This window comes from Petaurus breviceps, unplaced genomic scaffold (assembly GCF_028583685.1).
Source record: "Petaurus breviceps papuanus isolate PSGF00001 unplaced genomic scaffold, PetGlider_PUasm1.0 37, whole genome shotgun sequence".
NCBI lineage: Eukaryota > Metazoa > Chordata > Mammalia > Diprotodontia > Petauridae > Petaurus > Petaurus breviceps.
The window spans coordinates 79,131,202-79,148,164 of NW_027186296.1; the positions used below are offsets into that span (position 1 = coordinate 79,131,202).

The 16,963-nt window shown below is 38.0% G+C and overlaps 1 long non-coding RNA gene across 1 annotated transcript in view; it reads left to right on the top strand.

Moving 5' to 3' along the window:
• Positions 1–16,057, top strand: part of LOC138168632 (uncharacterized) — a 32,723-nt gene extending 16,666 nt beyond the window's left edge. The window contains exon 3 of the long non-coding RNA XR_011170164.1: positions 15,916–16,057. This is a non-coding gene — a long non-coding RNA (uncharacterized lncRNA). The remainder of the gene's footprint in view (positions 1–15,915) is intronic.
• Positions 16,058–16,963: the final 906 nt, after the last annotated feature.

The window sequence follows — 16,963 nt, forward strand, 5'->3', positions numbered from 1 at the left end:
CATATAACTTAATGTGGGAGTCACAAAAAAAAATGTCAGTAAAAGGTTTCTGGACATGCAACAACTAAAAATTAATTCAAAATCAAATGCATAATGAATCCAAGGTGTTTCTGGCAGTGCTTGCCCATTTTGCAACATGCAACTTCACTGCAACCTTGTTTCTGAACATACAACATGTACATTTTGCACTGTACATGCTATCATGCCATGCAATGCCAACAAATGCTACCAAAAACACTTTGGCTTAGATTTTAGACCACTGTATATTATGAATTACAGTGTTTTTACTGTACATACAAAGTTTTCTGCTCTTACAGAAATATAATAGTTTAATTATAGAAAATAAAGACTTTTAATATTTTCCTATCATAATTCCTCAGCATGTTAAGTATCACGTTAGTATATCTTTGGGTTGTATTGTGTTAGAATGTTTGATTTTAGAAACTGCTGTTATTTCCTTCTTTTATAGAAACATAAGTATTCAATTGAAGCAAGTAAAGACAAAAGCCCTTTAATAATATTTCTCCATCACTGCTGTATATAAGTGTGAACACCAATTTTTTTAAATTAAGCACAAGTAAATGTAATTTCACAAACTAAAACTGGTATTTAGTTGAGAAATTATTAGAAATATTCATTTATATTTTAGGAGAAAATTATTTTTTTAGTTATGGATAAGTGGCTAAATTTAGACAGAAGAAAAAAAAATATTGATGACAATGTGGCAAGAGTCTTTGCTACCAGGTTGTAGTACACCTAAACTGACAAGAAAAGGAAAATATGTCAAATCATTTTTGCAATATGGATTTACTTCTAATAATGATGATGTTGCAGACAACATCTTTGCTTAATTTGTAATACAGTTTTGGCTGCAGAGAGCATGAAACCAGTCAAACTAAAATGACGTCTTAATACCAAGCATACAGTGTACTGCAATAAACAAAGGGAATATTTTGAATGACTTTTATAATCTTCAAATAAAGAAAAACAATGTTTTGAGAAATTTGTTACTGTCAATGAAAAGTATTTGCTTGCATCTTACAAAATTTCTTATTTAAGTGCAAAAACTAAAAACCCTACATGATAGGAGAAAATCTCATGTTACCTGCTGCTATTAAAATATTACCAGGCTTAAGGACAGTCCAAAATATCCAATTCAGTTAGATGAAATAACTGATATTTCTAACACGGCACAGCTGTTACTTTATGTAAGATATGTTTATGAAGGAAGCATACATAAGGAATTATCATTTTTTTAAAGCAATTGGGGTTAAGTAACTTGCTCAAGGTTACACGGCCAGTTATTTCTGGGTGTGGTGCTAAGTATCTGAACCCGGTTTCGATCCCCAGGTCATCCCGACACTGGGGCCGGTGCTCTCAGTCGCTGTGCTACCTGGCCACCCCAAGGAATTATCATTTTGTCACCTTTTGGAAGGACATACAAGAGGGGAAGATAAATATCTCAAAGTGGATGAATTTTTCACAAATGTAGATTTACAGTAGAAATATTGCATTGGATTCTGAATAGGCTGTGCTGGAGTAACAATGGGAAAGAATGTATTTTGTAGCAAAAGTTAAAGCTGGTGACAGTGAACACATCATTTTTACTCATGCATGATCCATTGGGAGGTACTTATAGCCAAAAAAATATCACCAGAGTTAGATGTTGTGCTTTGAGATACTATCAAAATCATTAACTTCATTAAAACCTGCGCTCTTAACATTTGTTTTCAAACTTTTGCAAAGATGTGGATTCTGATTACAAAAGCTTATTACTACATGCAGAGGTAAGGTGGCTCACAAGAGGGTGAAGTTTAAACAGATTATTGAAATTGAAATATGAAGTTGTTATATTTTTGACTGAGCAGAAATCCAATTTTGTTAATTTTTTCATAATGACATGTCTTTCAAAATTGTCAGATATTTTTGAAAAACTCAATGATTTAAACATGTTACCAAGAAAATGTAATATTTATGTTAAAAGAAAAAATTAAAAGTTTTACTAATAAAATTAACATATAGAAGAATAGATTGGGAAATGGTTCTTTAGAAATGTTTACATCTACAGATGATTTTACAATTGAAAATAATCTTCCCAAAGATTTAATTGTAAGAGCTATAATTGATCATCTGAAATACCTGGAGACAGTTTCATAAATACTTCCCTTCAAATTTTGATTCTAAAAAACTAAGTTGGGGACAGCTAGGTGGCACAGTGAATAGAGCACTGGTCCTAGAATCAGGAAAATCTGAGTTAAAATCTGACCTCAGACATTTATTAGCTGTATGACCTTGGGCAAGTCACTTAACCTCAGTTGCCCTGTCATCTCCCCTCCAAAAAGAAAAAAAAAATTAAAAAAAAAAAACTAAGTTGGGTTCATAAACCACATTCAATTGAAATAAAAAAAACATCAGTCATTTGTCTTTAAAAGTTCAAGAAGAATTTGCCAAGTTACCAAGCAATGCAGGTTTAAAATTTGAGTTCCCTAAAAAATAGTCAAATGAATTTTGGCTTGGGATTAGGACAGAATTTCCAGCAGCTTCTGAAATGGCCCTAAACGTATTTCTGCCATTTTGTACTACATATTTATTTGAAGAAGCATTCTCAGCACTAATGATTATAAAATCAAAATATTAATCAACTCTGAAAAATGCTGAAGATGCTCTACATCTGGCAGTATCAAATATTCTTTATGTAAAAATAAACAAGTACATACATCTCACTAATACACACATTTGCTTTCATCTTTAATAAGTGGTAAAATTAAATGCATACCAAAGAATTGTTTTAAAATAAATTTCCTTATGATTTATTATCAGTAAATGTTATATTAGTATTCCTATTTTATATACCTATATATCTGGGGTTGCATAAAAATTTCTCAGGTGAAAAGGGGTCTTGAGTGGGAAAAGCTTAAGAAGCCCTACTTTAAATCGCATCCAAAGTGTAAGTGACACAAATAAGCAAAGAACTCAGGCAACCTCTCTAGCTGCTCTGCTTTTCTGCAGTTCTTTCTCCAGGAATGGCAGAGAAATACTTTTCCTTCTAAGACCCCATGTGCTTTCCAGGGTAAGGAAAGATTCAGGAGAACCAAAACAAGATAAAGCACTTATTCTCTCCAGAGAGTAAGGTGGTTACTGCTTCTTTTCTTTTCTTTGCATTACAGAAATGCCCTCTCTGCCAGAAGGCAATGGGAAGCCCATTCCCTGTAGTTACTTCACTGCCTGGTACAGGCAGGAAAAGATTCTCAGTCAAAAGGATTTCTTCCCTAGTAGCATCATGGCAACTGTAGTGGGATAGTCCTGACTGACTGAAAACAAACTGTTCTGTCACTATCAAGCACTGAAACATGCTGGAAATTCTGATATTTCATCCCCCCAAAAAAGTAATTGAATGAATCCTCAGTGAACATCACAATAAAAATATACACATGAGAGCCAGAAAGTCAGTCACTAAACATTTATAAACATCTATTATGTGTCAGACACCCTGCTAAGCAGTGGGGATGCAAAGGTAGGCAAAAGACAGTCCCAGCCCCCAAGGAGCTAGAAATCTAATGGAGGAAGACAACACATAAAAGGAAGATGAAAAGAGGGGGCATGAAGGAAGGGAGGATACCAGGTGGGAGCATAATGAAGTCCAGAGAAGTACAGTCAGGTAGACATGATGAGATGGATGCCTTGGGTGCCCTCTTTAAATGGAGAATCTGGGAGGAGCTTTCAAAAGGTACAGAGCCAGAGGTTGAAAGAAGCATCAAAATTACTCAGCAAAGCATGCCCAAGCTAGCTCACATGTATATAATACCCATGTGCATGGTAGGAGTGGCAAGGTACAAGACTGGCTCTGACATTACTAGGTGTAAAGTTTGAGAATGTCAGGTTAATGTGCCGCTACATACTACCTGTGTTAATATGCAAAGCCCAAGTAATTATGTGAGCCAATCCAAGCTGACTGACCACAGGCCATAATTTTTGGTTTAGAAAATAAGATAACTAATCCAATAATCCCAGAGGGGTAGAATCATTAACAGTATCAAGTGATACGTTCACAGCAATCATTTTAATTGATCTGTGCCTTTTTTATAATTCGGAAGCAGTTTCTACTTTTTGAGAGGGATGCAAGGTATCTCAAAAGTCCTGGAGTGTTTTAAACAGCTAAAGTTTATAACTACACCAAAACTTTTGAGACATCCTGTATTTCTACCTCTGTAAAATTATGTGATTTCTAAGCTCCCTTCAGGCATTCATATTCCATGATCCTAGGTTATTTTTGTAGTAAACAGAGGGCTAAGACTTGGGGTCAGGAAGACCTGGGTTTGAATCCTGACTCAGACACTCCATAGTTGTGTGACCCTGGGCAAATTGCTCTAGCTTTTCTGATCTCCATCTGTAAAACAAAAGTAATAATAGCACCTACCTTATAGGGTTGTTGTGAAATGAGATAATGCCTGAAAAGCACTTTGGAAATCTATATAAATGCCATCTGTTATTATTAGAGTTTAACTTGCCACCCCTGTGAGCTCTTAAGGAACTTACATATTCAAAGATAAATCCTCTGAAGAAAATGAGGTAGGATTTCCAGGAAAATATGGATTATTCTAAATTGCAGATACTCAGACAGAAGAGAAAGCCCCAAACTATCTGGAGGATAATGTTGATTTGCTTCATCCATTAGCTGAGGCATCTCCATAGCAACCGTCACCATAGCATCAGGCTCAGGGACAGAAATGCTAAATGAGCATGTATACAATGGCCAAGGATACAACATGGTTCCCTTCTAGGAGATGGTTCCCCTTCTGGGAGATCTCAGGAATATTTTGGGTTATTCAATACAACTTTTTTTATATTCAGTAAAGTGAAGCCTTCAGATTATAAGGTAAAGATGACAGAATTTTTATTAAGGAGAGCTAACTTTAAATTCTTTAAAACATTTTTTATATTTTGTTGATTTTTTTTTTTACATCCCAGACATTTCCCAAAATATTCCTTCTCTCTCCCAGATAGCCATCCATTATAGTAAAGAATTTTTTAAAAGAGAGAAAAAGTCAGTTGAACAAAATTAATCCAAATATCAAAAATCCAGCATTATATTTAGTGCCATAGTCCCCCAACCTTTTAAAGAAGGGAAGGAAGTACATTCTCATATCTTTTCTTTAGGGCCAAGTTTAGTCACTGTAGTTGATTGTTTTGTTGTTTTGTCCATTTATATTGGCACTGTCATTGAGTTTGTTTTCCTAATTCTGCTTACTTCCCTTTGTATTAGTTCATAAAGTCTTCCTAGGTTTCTCTGTATTCAACATATTTATCATATCCTATAACACAATAATATTTTATTATATTCACAATTTTTTTCAGCTATTCCCTAATAAATGGGAACAGTTTTGTTTCTAGTTCTTTGCTACCACCAAAAAATGCTGCTAAATATTCTGTTGCATAGGGGACCTATTTTTTCCCCCATCATTGGCCTGTTTGGGTTAGCTTTGTTATTAAAAGGAGAAGTCCCTCTCTTCTGAAAGGAATTTTTTTTTCTGAAAGGAATTCTTGTTGACTTAAAGATAGGTCATCATTAAAATCTATCAATTAACCAACCTAGTGAGGCCAAGGCCCATCAGTCAACACTAATTTTTCAACTTAATTTGGAATCATCATTAGCTCACCCTTCCACTGGCTGAGAACATTCCCCCTAAGTGTAAAGTGAGGACTTTGTCCTCAATTACATGGGTGACATACCAAGCAGAGCTCTTCTTCTACCAGACAAAGACCAACCTGCTCCTTCTTTGCTTCTAGTCTTAACCTTGGGTTTCTGTGCACCAGGTGGAATCTATTTGGGTAAAATCTAATTTGTTCCTTTCTTGTTTACGTTTGGGATAAAGGATTTTTTTTTCTGAACAATTATTTTTGGAGGGGGGGAAGGCAAGGCAATTGGAGTTAAGCGACTTGCCCAAGGTCACACAGTAAGTGTGTCAAGCATCTGAGGTCACATTTGAACTCAGGTCCCCCTGACTCCAGGGCTGGTGCTCTATTCACTGTGCCACCTAGCTGCCCTTGAACAATTTATCTACCTTTGGATAGCTAACATTTTTCTCGATAGAAAAGCACTAAAACAACGTGACACTTTACTTTGAAATGCTTTTTGAAAGGCACAGATTGAATTTGAGGTCATGGCAATCCTACCTTGGTACAAGATACCAAAGTAGGAATGCTTTCGAGTTCAATTCACTCGATCAGAGTTGAGTAAGCATTTAACTTTGTCCTCAGGGCAATAGTGGTTGCAGTGGGAGGATTTAAAGAAAGAAGTGTGAGACATTGTCCGGGATTCTCCTAAAATGCAAGTCTGATCACGTTGCCCCCTTAATTCCTCCACTCCATAAACTCCAGTGACTCCCTATTGCCTCCAGGATCAAATGCAAAATGCTCTGTTTGCAATCAAAGACTTTCATAGCCTAGCTCAGTCTTCTCACTCCTCACTACCCAACAAGAAATCTTAGGTCCGGTGACACTGGCCCCCTGGCTGTCCCTCAAACAAGACACTTCATCTTTTGACTCTGAGCATTTTCTCTGGCTGTCCCCCATGTCCTCCACTCCAACTACTGACTTCCCTGGATTCCTTTGAGTCCCAACTAAAATCCCACTTTCCACAGGAAGCCTTCCCTAACACCTTTTAATTTCAGTGTTTTCTCTCTTAATTATTTCCTATTTATGCTATACATAGCTTGTGGGTATGCTTGGTGGAGCAGAGGATAGAGTTCTGGGCTTGGAATCAATAAGATCTAATTTCAAATATGATTTAAGATATTTACTAGCTGTGTGACCCTGGGCAAGACACTTAACCCTCTTTGCCTCAATTCTTCATCTGTAAAATGATTTGTATAAGGAAATGGCAAACCACTCCTGTATCTTTGCCGAGAAAACTCCAAATAGGGTCACAGAGTCAGACATGACTGAAACAACTCAACAACACATTTGTCCTGTATATAGCTATAGTGGTAGCCACTGGTATACCCCAGGGTGGCTGCTAGCACAGGTTCTTAGATCTGCTTTACTAGGAAAGATAGCTGTTCAAGGGGTCAACAATCATTTAAAATAATATTCATTAGTTCAGGGGAAAAGTCAGCACCCTGAACTTCAAAGAAAATTCAAATAAAGAAAACAGAAAATACAAGACCGACAGGACTTCTAACTGTGTGACCAAGGCATACATAGTTACTAGAGAGAGAAGCACCAACATCTGGGTTTTTCAAAGCTAGGTGGGAGGGAGGCTCCTTAAAAGCTACCCAGAGTCTCATCTGGTCAAATCAGAAGGCACTCTTCCAATGAGGGAGCCCTCAAATCATACACTTCTTCAGGGTCAGAGGGCATCACAACCCTAGTGACCCACTGACTAATTACAAAGTAACAAAAGGTGTGAGAGCCTTCCTACAAGCGAGCCTCCCCCTAAGCAAGCCTTAATGGGCTCCACAGGAGGCCTATTAATGGATGGGGAAGATCTTATGTTCATTAACATTACAATAGCTTACTTTGTATCTATTTGTTTACATGTTCTCTCCCCCATTAGATTGTAAACTCCTTGAGCTGGGACTGTCTTTTGCCTAGCACTTAGCACAGTGCTTGCACATAGCAGGGGCTTAATACATGTTTACTGAACTGAATTCAGACTTTTAAGTCCACAGTGGTGAACTACCTACCTGTTCTTTTCCTTCTCCTCTAAGCTTTGCCTCTAAGTCTGCGCCCATTTGTTTATAGGCTAGTGTTGCTATTTAGAGCCGGCTAGTGTTGCTATTTAGAGCCAGCTAGTCCCATAAATCCTTCAGGGAGAAGCTTCCTGCTTGCAGCTATGTAAGACAAAACGACAGGCTTTAGCAGAGACTAATTAAAAGCTCTAGAGGATGAAGAAAGCTACTAAGCAAATCCTTTCCCTAGAGCCATCTAGTTTCAAATTCTTCTTATTTTGTGCCTTTTATCCTTTAAGCCACAACCATTCCTTTGACCAGGAATCCAGTTACCTTGGCTCCTGCTTTCTACAGTGAGGAATTTCCAGGCATAAATCATTGGGATACCACCAATGTCTCGGAAAGGGAAAATTCTCCCCACCTGTCTCCAACTACAATTAGAGATAGAATCATATGGATAGACATGGACAGTGTGTTGTAATTCTGACTATTTCCAGGGACACATGATTTCTTCAGAACGTCTGGTTACCTCTGCACTGTTTCTTGAGTTTCCTATCGCCTCTGATAGCTCACCTAGGACCAATCTGTCTATTATGGCAAAGAAGCTGACTCCCTCTTCATTTTTTCCTCGTTACTCAGGCCTGATCATATTACTAACTACAGATGAACAGAAACAGCATATCACTTATTCACTTCCCTGGCTCACCCTAACCAGGTGTCTGCTCTTTCTGATCTCAGAAACCACTAACAGATTGCTTACACCAGTTTTCCCAAGCAGGCATACCCTATGGTAGTTTTCATTCCCTAGAGGGGAGTTTCCACTTCATCCTTTTCACTACGGCAAAGCAAGCCCTAACTAGAGTTAGAAAACACAGGTCTAGGCATTGTGTGCTGGCACATCCCAAAAAGATAGGTTGGACTGGGCTGAACCAGCTAAGTGGGGAAGGATCCCTCAAGCTTTTTCAGGTTGGGAGAAAAAAATCATTCCTTAGGCTGTTTTTGAGTTTCTAGATAATTCCTGGATTAGGGAGGCTCCTGGCTTACTTCCTAAATTTCTCTCCCACAAACACTGAATTGAAGAAGGTCCTTCTTTCAAAGGTCTCTTCATTTGTCAATAGTGTGGTTGGTAAGGCAGGAAGGAGTCTATGAAAAGATTGAGATCCAAGGTAATGCCAAGGGTACAGACATATTTAGGATTATAGCTTTAGAGCTGAAAAGGACCGAAGAGTTCATTTAATCCAATTACCTCATTTCTCTATATTTTCTAGCATAGGTTCCCAAAGTGGACAATACTGCCCCCTGTAGGGTGCTGGAATGATTCAGAGGGGCAGTATTTTTTTAAATGATGCAAATTGCAAAAACAAAAACGTTAAAGAGTTAAAGTAGATGAGGGGAAGAGGGCCACTGAGTAGTTTTTTTTTTTTTTTATAAAAGGGTGCGGTTGGCCAAATAAGTTTAGGAACTTCTATATCTAGAGAATAAAAATGGCTTAACTAAGGTCAAGATAGTCCTGCAGTTGAGCTAAGATTTCAGCCCAACTCCTCTGACTCCAAATCCAATAGTCTTTCCATAATTCTACACTGCTACATACATTGCTCCCCCACTACTCTTTCTCTGTCTTTTAAGGTAGGCACAGAAGATTTAGACTTAATACCCACTTCTAACCACTCCTGTTTATGTCACCTTATTCTTTACAATTCCTTAGTTTTAGCTCAGAATGAACAAGACATTCTTCTCTCCGGGAAGCAATTCCAAGTGAACACACCTAAAATGGGGCTATCAAATGGCTCAGTGTATTGTACACAAAACCAATGAAAATGAAAGCTTACACTATTGAGGACCTAGATTCAAATGGAAGCAGAATCAAGACCATATCCATTCCTCAACAGTTTTCCCCCACTTAATTATAATTTATAATTTACTCCAAAAAACATTCCCATCTTTTTCTCTCATTACTATGACTCTGGGCAGTTTTACTGAATCAATGGTTTTGGGCATCTGGTCACTTAGAGGTTCTAGTTCTAGCCAGTAACAGGACATGGTTGGTTTCTCTGTAATGACTGCCATTACTGTACAATTACACAGACTACTTGGGCAGGAGGGTGGCCAAGCAATTGAAGTGGTAATTAGGGAATCTGAGGTTTAGGCTCCTTGCTACATTTTTCATCAGTGTTCCATACAAAGATTTCTTTTTTTTTTTTTTTTAAAGCAATCGGGGTTAAGTAACTTGCTCAAGGTTACACGGCCAGTTATTTCTGGGTGTGGTGCTGAGTATCTGAGCCCGGATTTGATCCAGGTCATCCCAACACTGGAGCTGGTGCTCTTACTTGCTGTGCTACCTGGCCGCCCCTTAAAGATTTCTTTTTAACTAGGATTTCACCTTAGAAGTCCCTGGGTTATTATCTCAAAGTTGGACTAGGTGAATATATTTTATGGACAGGCCTAAGTGGTAAAGGACTTATCCTCAGGATATAACATTGTGGAAAGGCGGGAGGCTGGGGAGGACATCCTGCAATGATTTTCATCACCCCTTTTCCCCTCATCCCCTCTGGTAAAAGTCAATCTCTCCCAGAACAACTGCCCCTATGAAATATCCTCTGAAACCACCCCCCTCACAAACACACACACACACACACACACACACACACACACATCCTCTGTGCCACTTCCAACTGTTTTTGCTGTAGGTTTAAAAATAAACCAAAACAACTGTTATGGTTTCACCGAGAGGATTAGTTCAGTGACTTCCTAGAAGGGATGCCTCTCACATAGTTCACCAACTTGCTAACAGTGCTAGCTCATAGAACACACTCTATTTGAACCCAAGTGACTGTATCTTTGTTTAACATTTATTAATAGCTAGGTGGTGCAGTGGATGGAGTGCCAGGCAGAGTTAGTAAGACTCATCATGAATTCAAATCTGGCCTCAGACACACTATGTGACCCTGGACATATCACTTTACCCTGTCTGCCTCAGTTTCCTCTTCTGTAAAATGAGCTGGAGAAGGAAATGACAAACCATTCCAGTATCTTTGACCCCAAAATGGGATCATGAAGAGTTGAACACAACTGAACAACAACAACAACAATATGATATGTGAAGCATTGACCCAGGGCTGAGAATAGAAACGGAATGAAAAAAGTCCCTGCCCTCAAGAAACTTAGATTCTACTGAGAGACTATAACATTTACATAAAAAAAGTAAGTACCAGGTTGGGGAATCAAGAAAGGCTTCTCAGAAGTGGTGAAATCTAAGGTTGCCCTTGAAGGAATCTAAAGATTCTGAGAGGTGGAGGGGAGATGGAAATGCATTCTACTCATCGAGGACAACCTAGGCAAAGAAAGGAGATGGAATGCTGAGGTCAGAGAACATCATCAAATAGGTCATTTGGCCTGGAACATCGACAATTGAGGGAGTTCACATGAGATAAGATGGGAATTGTTGGCAGGAGCCAAACAGTGACTGGTTTTAAATGCCAAGCTGAGGAGTTTGCATTTTATTCCAGAGGCAATAGGGAGCCATTGAAGATTCCAGCCACTGAGGGAAGATTAGGAAGATTTAGAAAGATTATTTTGGCAGCTGTATAGAAAATGGACTGAAGATGAGAGACTAGGAGGTAGAGAACTAATGAGAAGGTTATTTCAGTAGTTCAAATCAGAGGTGATAAGGGCATGAACCAGAGCTGTGGTCATGTCACTGACAGAATGGAAGGAAAAAAAGAGGCAATTTATTAATTATGGGAAGTGAAGGCTTGAGTATGACTCTCTAAGGATGTGAATTTAGGTTCTAGAAGGGTAGGGGTGTCTTAAAAAAAAAAATAGACAAGTATAACTAGTACAACAATCCCATCCAATCTATGTGCAAAATACTGAGCTAGATGCCAGAGATACTGAGACAAAATAGCAAATAGTGCCTGTCTGCAACTATGTTAACATTGCACTAGAGGGATACAACATGTAAACTTTATATAGGTGATCATTTAAGGAGGCAGGGCATGACCAACTATGGGAATCAGGAAAAATTTCCCATAGAACATGGCATATGAGTGAAGTTTTGAAGGAAATTAAGTGAGGAAGTAGGCAGTCCAGAAAAGATCATTTATTAAATTGACATTCCTGCATGGGTTAGCAACATTTCTTTTCTGGTATGGTGGAAAAAATCTTAGAATCAAGGAGGTCTGGGTTTGAATCCTGGCTTTGTCACTTAATACCCAAATATCATTAGGCAAGTCACTTAACCCTTTTAGACCTCAGCTTTCACATCTAAAAAAATGAAATTGGATCAGATGTCTAAGTAATGTAATGAGAATTTTTGTTTTTTTTAATTTTCTTTCATTTCTCCTGCAAATTCTGGTTAACTAAAAGTCTGTCCTCTGTTAACATTGAACTCACTTGACCAAAACCTATCTCATGGGATGTGAAAATTTACTTAAAGCCTTAAACATTGCTTAGATAAGAAACTAGAGGAAGTGGAGCAGTGAATAGAGCACCAGCCCTGGAGTCAGGAAGACCTGAGTTCAAACCCGGCCTCAGACACTTAACACAAATACTAGCCATGTGACGTTGGGCAAGTCACTTAACTCCAATTGCCCCTCCAAAAAGAAAAAAAAAGAAAAAAAGAACCTAGAGGAAGAATCTCAATTGTCCCTGACTCCTTGGTGACAAGTAAATCTTACCCCTCAATTAGCCTATTTATGAACTCTCTAAATGTATCAGAAAGGTAATATTCTCCCCTAAGAGTCCCTTTCTTCCCCCAAATTCTGAATCTGTTAGAGTGCTACTCTAAATAGCACCTTTGCATGTTCATATTTTTGTCACCACAATAACTTAGCAATTTATTATTTCAAGTAGTATACTTTTATTAAGCACCTACTATGTGCCAGGTACTGTGCTAAAGGCTGGGAATACAAAAAGAGGCAAAAAGTCCCTGCCCCCAAGGGCAGGTAACCTGATTATATTCCCACAAAGGAAATAATAAGAATTCATTTTAAGTCCTTATCATTTTTTCTATAAATATACTTTATTGATATATATATATATTTTTTTTTACAATACCTACATTTCCCACTGTCTCTGTTCTCTACCCCTCCCAGGGAGTTGAGGGTCATTCCTTATAATAAAGAATAAAAAGGAAAAACAATTCAAAGTTCAATATACTAAGTAACTTATCAAAAAAGCCTAATGTTACATGCAGTGTTCCACACCCATGTTCTTCACTACTGCAAAGAAGCAAAGGAAAGGGGCTGCCAGGTGGCTCAGTGAGTAAGAGCACTGCTCCAGTGTCGGGATGACCTGGATCAAATCCGGGCTCAGATCCTTAGCACCACACCCAGAAATAACTGGCCATGTAACCTTGAGCAAGTTACTGTACCCCGATTGCTTTAAAAAAAAAAAAAAGAACATGAAATAAGCAAAGGAAAGCATCTTCTCCCATTTTTTTCTTTGTGGTGGGAAAAGCTTGATCATTATAATATCATTTATTTTTTGTTTTGTGGCTGCTCTTGTTTTCCTTACTTTACTTTGTATCAGCTCATGAAAGTCTTCCCATGGTTTTCTGTATTTATCATATTCATTGTTTCTTACAATACAGTAATATTATATTATATTCACATAACACAATTTTTTTAGCCATTCTTCAGTCAATACACATCTATTTTGTTTCCAATTCTTTTCTACCACAAAAAGTTTAAGCCTAAATGTCTTGGAGTAGAGTCATGCCTGAAGGCATGGGGGACTATGCTAGTTCAGATATCTAAAAATAGTTTAGATATAAAATAACATTAAATTAAAATCCATGGGAACTGATGAGTGTAACAAGACAGAAAGAATAGTGGGAAAAGAAAAGAGGGCCCTGTAGTGGCAAACACTGGCATACCCAAGATGGCTGCTAGCACAGGTTCTTAAATCTGCGTTACTAGGAAAGGTAGCTGTTTAAGGGGTCAACAACCTTTCTTAATTACATTCACTAATTCAGGGGAAAAGTCAGCACCCTGAACTTCAGAGAAAATACAAGCAGAGAAATAAATACCAACAGACAGGGCTCTGACTGCCTGAATCAAAGCAATATGCACTTTACATACATCCCTAGATTGAGAGAGCCTTTACATCTGAGCACTTGGGGAGCTCTGAACATATGGCCACTCAGAATCTCAACCAGAGAATCACAAGATCCCTCTCATAAGCCCCCAAAACAAAATATCAACTCAGAGTATATATACAATTCTCAGAGCCAGAAGGCATCACAACCCTCCTGTCTCAGTGCCTAATTAGAAATTAGCAAAAGGTGTGAAAGTCTTCCTATAAGCAAGCCTCTCCTAAGCAAGCTTCCTTAATGGGTTCCACATGAGGCCTATTAATGGGTGGGGAAGATCTTAAAACTCATTAGCATTACAGGCCCAGGACAGAAACTTGGGGAACACTCAGAGTTAGTGGACTTAATATGGATGAGGAGACAACAGAGGAGATTGAGGAGAAGTCAGCAGACATTTAGGAGGGAAAGAGGATTGTCATGAAAACCTAGAAAGGGGAGGGTATTCAGAAGAAGGTGGTCAAGTATCAAATGCAGCAGATAGGTCTAAAAAGATTAGGATTGCCAAAAGAATATCAGATTTGGCAACTAAGAAATCACACTTAGGGGCGGCTAGGTGGCACAGTGAATGGAACACCGGCCTTGAAGTCAGGAGGACCTGAGTTCAAATTTGGCCTCAGACACTTAACACAAAAACTAGCTGTGTGACCTTGGGCAAGTCACTTAACCCCAATTGCCCTCCCAAAAAGCAAAAAAAAAAAAAGATCACACTTAACTTTAGACATTTTCAGTTGAGTGATGAAGTTGAAAGCCATATTACCAAGGGTTGAGGAGAGGAGAGAAAGTTAAGGCAACTAATGCAGATCACTTTTTCAAGGAGTTTGGCTAGGAAAGGGAGGAGAGACATGGGATTAGTTTGAGGGGACAGCAGAGTCTACTGACAGTTTTTTTTAAAGATGAGGGAGATGGTCTTGTTTGAAGGTAGTAGGAAAAGAATCAGATAAGGAGAGGCTGAATTTGAGATGTGGGAGGAGATGACTAAGGATCTAAACTTCTGGAGAAGATGGGAAGGAATGGAATCAAGTATGTACAGAGAGGGACTGGCCTTGGCAACAAAGGTTACCTCTTTGTCCGAGCTAAAGGAAAGAAGAGTAGCAGATAGCATCACAGGGTTTGGAGATGGAGAGAATGGGAGAAGGAACTCATGTCAAATGGTCTCAATGTCTTTGGTAAAAAGGGAAGGCTCCACTGAGAGAGCAGGGCAACGAAGAAGTAAGGTGGGGGATGGGAGGATTAAAAGGGGAAGAAGAGGAGAGGATAGTATACAGTTGAAGTGGTGACCCACTGACATATGCTAATATGCATCATTATACCAACCAATAAAATAGCAATTCTTCAGGGTCATAACTGATTCATACAGGTTTCTCTTCAAATGAGGCTGTACAAATTAGGTTTTTACCACAATATTTTAAGTTTGACAAGTTCAAGCTCTGTCAAAAAAGATGGGTGTTTCCCTAGAATTAAAATTTCTTTCTCTGTGTTCTACAACTAAGACTTAAGACTTACCACTTTAACTCAGTAGAAAGCTCTTCCATCCTCAGATCCAGACCTGTGCTTCTCTGGATCCTACTAATGGACCTGAGTTTATTTATTTAGGTTTTGATGTAAATGTTTGAGGGGCAAAGAATGGGAACCAGGTTGTGCTCTGAGGTACCTTTTCTGGTATGTTTAATAAACATGGAACAGATATCCAGAGATGAGATAACAGATATCTTCATTTTTGTTTTTTGTTGCCTTTTTTTTAACTTATAAGAAAGATAAAAAGGAGATTTTTAAAACATTATTAACTTTTTGTGCTTTTGAGTTCATATTTCAGGCTTTACTATACTACTTTTCCTTGTGATTAACAGAATGATAATCAGTAGTTCAGTTGTGCATAGTCTTCATTGCTTCATTTTCCTCAAATACCTGGGCCTCCCTATGTAGGCCTTTTCCACTCACAGGCTGGATTTGTCCCTATGCTTCATGTTTATTTGATAAATAATAAAAGTATTCTTTGGACCATCTTTATAAATGTCATTTTTAGCAAATAGACTAATAAACTTTTGCAGACATATTATCCATTGGAAAAATGTTTACTTGTTCTTTTTTAATACCTGGAGACAATTTGGCTTCTCATCACTGGACTTTCTTTTTTCTTATTTTGACTTCTTCCAGACCAGCGTTCCAGCACACCAAAGGTAGATAGAATGTGTTATGGTGATGTACCATATGGATATAATCAAAGAGCTTCAAACAAATTCCTGGACAAATGGCAAGTACTTTCTTTTGGTTTTAGCTATGTAAATTATAGCCTATTTCACACCTCCTGAAACATGTGCTTGTAGATTGCTAAAGCATGATGCTTGCTGAATGCTACTTCTTACTCACCCTGATACTTTCTAGAAAGAATAAAATAATTTCAATACTTTCTGAATGTTAAAGGACTAATATTGGAGTCTTGGTTTTTAGAGAGGTAGCTGGTGTTGTGGGTGAGTGCTGAACTTAAGAGTCAGGAAGGCTTGAGTTCAAATTCTGCCTTACTTATTAGCTATGACTTTGAGCAAGTCACTTAATCTTAGTCAATTCTAGTTTCCTAATCTATAAACAAGGTACAAATAAGAGCATTTACCTCATGTTGATGTTGAATGGTTCAAATGAAAATTGTACAAATCTTCCAGTGCTATATAAATTCTTACTATTATGAAGCTGAAAACCATTGGTCACAAGAGAATCTTCTCTATTATGACTCTTCTTAGGGCCTTCCTGTTACGGGCAAGATGGACATTTGATTCTCAATCCTTTTATGATATAACCTCTTGACTAAGGTGGTCCAAAAAATCACAGAGTTGAGAGAAAATACTCCTAATCACATTATTTGGAATACAATGCCCCTCCTAATTATATTATTTGGAAACCATTCCAAATACTTAAGAACCAATTCTATAGGACCCCTTTCTAACTACTAAACTACTTCTGCATTTTGAATTAGAGCTGTAACTAGCACAGGATTACAAGAGCTTTGTCACAGAGTACAGAAACTTATGAGGTGTTGGCTATTTGCAGTCTCTCAACATAAAAAAAAAGCAACAATAAACCAATAAACAACTGAGCTTCATGCCTACTTAGCAAGAAAAATTAGTTAAGCTAGGAAACTGCCGTATCTTTCTACATCAATACCTTGAAATGGCCTATGGCATACTTCCTCCCCAATGGCAGTCAATTT